Raw genomic sequence first — 8,372 nt, forward strand, 5'->3', positions numbered from 1 at the left:
TCACTCTCTGACACTCTCTATCACTCTCTATCACTCTCTGACACACTCTGACACTCTCGATCACTCTCTTTCAGTCTCTGACACTCTCTATCACTCTCTATCAATCTCTGACACTCTCTGACACTCTCTGACACTCTCTATTAATCAATGACACTCTGTGACACTCTCTATGACTCTCTGAAACTCTCTGACACACTCTGATGCTCTCTATCACTCTCTATCACTCTCTGACACTCTCTGACACTCTCCATCACTCTATGACACTCTCTGACGCTCTCTATCACTCTCTGTCACTCTCTGACACACTCTGACACTCTCTGACACTCTCTATTACTCTCTGTCACTCTCTATCACTCTCTGACATTCTCTATCACTCTCTGACACTCTCTATCACTCTCAGACACTCTCTGTCACTCTCTACCACTCTCTGACACTCTCTATCACTCTCTGACACTCTCTGACACTCTCAGAGGCTCTCTATCACGCTCAATCACTCACTGACACTCTCAGACACTCTCTATCACTCTCTGACACTCACTGACACTCTCAGACACTCTCTTTCACTCTCTGTCACTCTCAGACACTATCAGACACTCTCTATCACTCTCTGACACTGTCTATCTCTCTCTGACACTCTCTATCACTCTCTGACACTCTCTGACACACTCAATCACTCTCAATCACTCTTTGACACACTGTCACACTCTCTATCACTCTCTGACACTCTCTGACACTCTCTATCACTCTCTATCACTCTCTATCACTCTCTGACACACTCTGACACTCTCTGACACTCTCAGACACTCTCAGACACTCTCAATCACACTCCGTATCACTCTCAGACACTCTCTGACACTCTCAGACACGCTCTATCACTCTTTATCGCTCTCTGACACTCTCTGAAACTCTCTATCACTCTCTGACACTCTGTATCACTCTCTATCGCTCTCTGACACTCCCTGACACTCTCTACCACTCTCTATCACTCTCTGACAATCTCTGACACTGCCTATCACTCTCTATCACTCTCTATCACTCTCTGACACTCTCTGAAGCTCTCTATCACTCTCGATCACTCTCTGACACTCTCTATCACTCTCTGACATTCTCTCTCACTCTCTGACACTCTCTGACACTCTCTATCACTCTCTATCACTCTCTGACACTCTCTGACACTCTCTGACACTCTCTATCACTCAATGACACTCTCTATCACTCTCCATCACTCTCTGACACTCTCTGACACACTCTGACACTCTCAGACACTCTCAATCACACTCCGTATCACTCTCTGACACTCTCTGACACTCTCTGACACTCTCTATCACTCTCTGACACTTTCTGACACTCTCTATTACTCAATGACACTCTGTGACACTCTCTATCCCTCTCTATCACTCGATGACACTCTCTGACGCTATCTATCACTCTCTATCACTCTCTGACACTCTCTGACACACTCTGACACTCTCTATCACTCTCTATCACTCTCTGGCACCCTGTGACACTCTCTGACACTCTCCATCACTCTCTGACACTCTCTGAAACTCTCTATCACTCTCTATCACTCTCTGACACTCTCTGACACCCTCTGACACACTCTGACACTCTCTGACACTCTCATAGGCTCTCTATCACTCTCCATCACTCTCTGTCACTCTCTATCACTCTCTGACACTCTCTGACACTCTCTGACACTCTCTATTACTCTCTGACACTCTCAGAGGGTCTCTATCACTCTCTATCACTCACTGACACTCTCAGACACTCTCTATCACTCTCTGACACTCATTGACACTCTCAGACACTCTATTTCACCCTCTGTCACTCTCAGACACTCTCAGACACTCTCTATCACTCTCTGACACTCTCTATCACTCTCTTACACTCTCTATCACTCTCTGACACTCTCTGACACTCTCTGACACTCTCTATCACACTCTGACACTCTCTGACACTCTCTATCACTCAATGACACACTCTGAAACTGTCTATCACTCCCTATCACTCTCTATCGCTCTCTGACACTCACTGACACTCTCAGACACTCGCTGTCACTCTCAGACACTCTCTGACACTCTCTGACACTCTCTGACACTCTCTATCACTCTCTGACACTCTCTGTCACTCACTGACACTCTCTTTCGCTCTCTGACACTCTCTGACACTCTCAGAGACTCTCTATCACTCTCTGTCACTCTCTGACACACTCTGACACTCTCAGAATCTCTCTCTCACTCTCTGAAACTCTCTGACTCTCTCAGAGATTCTCTATCACTCTCTGACATTCTCTATCACTCTCTGACATTCTCAGACTCTCTCTGTCACTCTCTGACACTCCCTATCACTCTCTGACACTCTCTGACACTCTCTATCACTCTCTGACACTCTCTGACACTCTCTATCACTCAATGACCCTCTGTGACACTCTCTACCACTCTCCATCACTCTCTGACACTCTCTGACACACTCTGACACTCTCAGACACTCTCTATCATACTCCGTATCACTCTCTGACACTCTCTGACACTCTCTATCACTCTATGACACTCTCTGTAACTCTCTATCACTCTCTGACACTCTCTATCACTCTCTATCACTCTCTTTCTCTCTCTGACACTCTCTGACACTCTCTATCACTCTCTATCAATCTCTGACACTCTCTGACACTCTCTATTAATCAATGACACTCTCTGTCACTCTCTGAGACTCTCCATCACTCTATGACACTCTCTGACACTCTCTATCACTCTCTATCACTCTCTGACAATCTCTATCACGCTCTTACACTCTCTGACAATCTCTATCACTCACTGACACTCTCAGACACTCTCAGACACTCTCTGCCACTCACTATCACTCTCTGACTCTCTCTATCACTCTCTGAATCTCTCTGACACTCTCAGAGGCTCTCTATCACTCTCTATCACTCACTGACACTCTCAGACACTCTCTATCACTCTCTGACACTCACTGACACTCTCAGACACTCTCTTTCACTCCCTGTCACTCTCAGACAATCTCAGACACACTCTATCACTCTCTGACACTCTCTGACACATTCAATCACACTCTATCACACTCTGACACACTCTGACTCTCTCTATCACTCTATGACACTCTATGACACTCTCTGACAATCTCTATCACTCTCTGTCACTCTCTGACACACTCTGACACTCTCTGACACTCTCAGACCCTCTCTGTCACTCTCTATCACTCTCTGACATTCTCTATCACTCTCTGACACTCTCTATCACTCTCAGACACTCTCTGTCACTCTCTACCACTCTCTGACACTCTCTATCACTCTCTGACACTCTCTGACACTCTCAGAGGCTCTCTATCACTCTCAATCACTCACTGACACTCTCAGACACTCTCTATCACTCTCTGACACTCTCTGACTCTCTCTATCACTCTCTATCACTCTCTATCACTCTCTGACACACTCTGACACTCTCTGACACTCTCTGACACTCTCAGACACTCTCTATCACACTCTGACACGGTCTGACACTTTCCATCAATCTCTGACACTCTCTGACACTCTCTGACACTCTCAGACACTCTCAGACACTCTCAATCACACTCCCTATCACTCTCTGACACTCTCTGAGACTCTCCATCACTCTATGACACTCTCTGACACTCTCTATCACTCTCTATCACTCTCTGACAATCTCTGTCACTCACTGACACTCTCTTTCGCTCTCTGACACTCTCTGACACACTCAGAGACTCTCAGAGACTCTCTATCACTCTCTGACACACTCTGACACTCTCAGAATCTCTCTCTCACTCTCTGAAACTCTCTGACACTCTCAGAGACTCTCTATCACTCTCTATCACTCTCTGACACTCTATCACTCTCTGACATTCTCAGACTCTCTCTGTCACTCTCTGACACTCCCTATCACTCTCTGACACTCTCTGACACTCTCTATCACTCTCTGACACTCTTGACACTCTCTATCACTCAATGACCCTCTGTGACACTCTCTATCACTCTCCATCACTCTCTGAAACTCTCTGACACACTCTGACACTCTCAGACACTCTCTATCATACTCCGTATCACTCTCTGACACTCTCTGACACTCTCTATCACTCTCTGACACTCTCTGTAACTCTCTATCACTCTCTGACACTCTCTATCACTCTCTATCACTCTCTGACACACTCTGACACTCTCGATCACTCTCTTTCACTCTCTGACACTCTCTATCACTCTCTATCAATCTCTGACACTCTCTGACACTCTCTATTAATCAATGACACTCTGTGACACTCTCTATGACTCTCTGAAACTCTATGACACACTCTGATGCTCTCTATCACTCTCTATCACTCTCTGACACTCTCTGACACTCTCTGACACTCTCCATCACTCTCTGACACTCTCTGACACTCTCTATCACTCTCTATCACTCTCTGACAATCTATATCACTCTCTTACACTCTCTGACACTCTCTATCACTCTCTGACACTCACTGACACTCTCAGACACTCTCTGCCACTCACTATCACTCTCTGACTCTCTCTATCACTCTCTGAATCTCTCTGACACTCTCAGAGGCTCTCTATCACTCTCTATCTCTCACTGACATTCTCAGACACTCTCTATCACTCTCTGACACTCACTGACACTCTCAGACACTCTCTTTCACTCCCTGTCACTCTCAGACAATCTCAGACACACTCTATCACTCTCTGAAACTGTCTATAGCTCTCTGACACTCTCTGACACATTCAATCACACTCTATCACGCTCTGACACACTCTGACTCTCTCTATCACTCTATGACACTCTCTGACACTCTCTATCACTCTCTGTCACTCTCTGACACACTCTGACACTCTCTGACACTCTCAGACCCTCTCTGTCACTCTCTATCACTCTCTGACATTCTCTATCACTCTCTGACACTCTCTATCACTCTCAGACACTCTCTGTCACTCTCTACCACTCTCTGACACTCTCTATCACTCTCTGACACTCTCTGACACTCTCAGAGGCTCTCTATCACTCTCAATCACTCACTGACACTCTCAGACACTCTCTATCACTCTCTGACACTCTCTGACTCTCTCTATCACTCTCTATCACTCTCTATCACTCTCTGACACACTCTGACACTCTCTGACACTCTCTGACACTCTCAGACACTCTCTATCACACTCTGACACGGTCTGACACTTTCCATCACTCTCTGACACTCTCTGACACTCTCTGACACTCTCAGACACTCTCAGACACTCTCAATCACACTCCGTATCACTCTCTGACACTCTCTGAGACTCTCCATCACTCTATGACACTCTCTGACACTCTCTATCACTCTCTATCACTCTCTGACAATCTCTGTCACTCACTGACACTCTCTTTCGCTCTCTGACAGTCTCTGACACACTCAGATACTCTCAGAGACTCTCTATCACTCTCTGACACACTCTGACACTCTCAGAATCTCTCTCTCACTCTCTGAAACTCTCTGACACTCTCAGAGACTCTCTATCACTCTCTATCACTCTCTGACATTCTCAGACTCTCTCTGTCACTCTCTGACACTCCCTATCACTCTCTGACACTCTCTGACACTCTCTATCACTCTCCATCACTCTCTGAAACTCTCTGACACACTCTGACACTCTCAGACACTCTCTATCATACTCCGTATCACTCTCTGACACTCTCTGACACTCTCTATCATACTCCGTATCACTCTCTGACACTCTCTATCACTCTCTATCACTCTCTGACACACTCTGACACTCTCGATCAATCTCTGACACTCTCTGACACTCTCTATTAATCAATGACACTCTGTGACACTCTCTATGACTCTCTGAAACTCTCTGACACACTCTGATGCTCTCTATCACTCTCTATCACTCTCTGACACTCTCTGACACTCTCTGACACTCTCCATCACTCTCTGACACTCTCTGACACTCTCCATCACTCTCTGACACTCTCTGACACTCTCTATCACTCTCTATCACTCTCTGACAATCTCTATCACTCTCTTACACTCTCTGACACTCTCTATCACTCACTGACACTGACACTCTCAGACACTCTCTGCCACTCACTATCACTCTCTGACTCTCTCTATCACTCTCTGAATCTCTCTGACACTCTCAGAGGCTCTCTATCACTCTCTATCTCTCACTGACATTCTCAGACACTCTCTATCACTCTCTGACACTCACTGACACTCTCAGACACTCTCTTTCACTCCCTGTCACTCTCAGACAATCTCAGACACACTCTATCACTCTCTGAAACTGTCTATAGCTCTCTGACACTCTCTGACACATTCAATCACACTCTATCACTCTCTGACACACTCTGACTCTCTCTATCACTCTATGACACTCTCTGACACTCTCTATCACTCTCTGTCACTCTCTGACACACTCTGACACTCTCTGACACTCTCAGACCCTCTCTGTCACTCTCTATCACTCTCTGACATTCTCTATCACTCTCTGACACTCTCTATCACTCTCAGACACTCTCTGTCACTCTCTACCACTCTCTGACACTCTCTATCACTCTCTGACACTCTCTGACACTCTCAGAGGCTCTCTATCACTCTCAATCACTCACTGACACTCTCAGACACTCTCTATCACTCTCTGACACTCTCTGACTCTCTCTATCACTCTCTATCACTCTCTATCACTCTCTGACACACTCTGACACTCTCTGACACTCTCTGACACTCTCAGACACTCTCTATCACACTCTGACACGGTCTGACACTTTCCATCACTCTCTGACACTCTCTGACACTCTCTGACACTCTCAGACACTCTCAGACACTCTCAATCACACTCCCTATCACTCTCTGACACTCTCTGAGACTCTCCATCACTCTATGACACTCTCTGACACTCTCTATCACTCTCTATCACTCTCTGACAATCTCTGTCACTCACTGACACTCTCTTTCGCTCTCTGACACTCTCTGACACACTCAGAGACTCTCAGAGACTCTCTATCACTCTCTGACACACTCTGACACTCTCAGAATCTCTCTCTCACTCTCTGAAACTCTCTGACACTCTCAGAGACTCTCTATCACTCTCTATCACTCTCTGACACTCTCTATCACTCTCTGACATTCTCAGACTCTCTCTGTCACTCTCTGACACTCCCTATCACTCTCTGACACTCTCTGACACTCTCTATCACTCTCTGACACTCTTGACACTCTCTATCACTCAATGACCCTCTGTGACACTCTCTATCACTCTCCATCACTCTCTGAAACTCTCTGACACACTCTGACACTCTCAGACACTCTCTATCATACTCCGTATCACTCTCTGACACTCTCTGACACTCTCTATCACTCTCTGACACTCTGTGTAACTCTCTATCACTCTCTGCCACTCTCTATCACTCTCCATCACTCTCTGACACACTCTGACACTCTCGATCACTCTCTTTCACTCTCTGACACTCTCTATCACTCTCTATCAATCTCTGACACTCTCTGACACTCTCTATTAATCAATGACACTCTGTGACACTCTCTATGACTCTCTGAAACTCTCTGACACACTCTGATGCTCTCTATCACTCTCTATCACTCTCTGACACTCTCTGACACTCTCTGACACTCTCCATCACTCTCTGACACTCTCTGACACTCTCTATCACTCTCTATCACTCTCTGACAATCTCTATCACTCTCTTACACTCTCTGACACTCTCTATCACTCTCTGACACTCACTGACACTCTCAGACACTCTCTGCCACTCACTATCACTCTCTGACTCTCTCTATCACTCTCTGAATCTCTCTGACACTCTCAGAGGCTCTCTATCACTCTCTATCTCTCACTGACATTCTCAGACACTCTCTATCACTCTCTGACACTCACTGACACTCTCAGACACTCTCTTTCATTCCCTGTCACTCTCAGACAATCTCAGACACACTCTATCACTCTCTGAAACTGTCTATAGCTCTCTGACACTCTCTGACACATTCAATCACACTCTATCACTCTCTGACACACTCTGACTCTCTCTATCACTCTATGACACTCTCTGACACTCTCTATCACTCTCTGTCACTCTCTGACACACTCTGACACTCTCTGACACTCTCAGACCCTCTCTGTCACTCTCTATCACTCTCTGACATTCTCTATCACTCTCTGACACTCTCTATCACTCTCAGACACTCTCTGTCACTCTCTACCACTCTCTGACACTCTCTATCACTCTCTGACACTCTCTGACACTCTCAGAGGCTCTCTATCACTCTCAATCACTCACTGACACTCTCAGACACTCTCTATCACTCTCTGACACTCTCTGACTCTCTCTATCACTCTCTATCACTCTCTA

This window comes from Heterodontus francisci, unplaced genomic scaffold (assembly GCF_036365525.1).
Source record: "Heterodontus francisci isolate sHetFra1 unplaced genomic scaffold, sHetFra1.hap1 HAP1_SCAFFOLD_162, whole genome shotgun sequence".
Classification (NCBI taxonomy): domain Eukaryota; kingdom Metazoa; phylum Chordata; class Chondrichthyes; order Heterodontiformes; family Heterodontidae; genus Heterodontus; species Heterodontus francisci.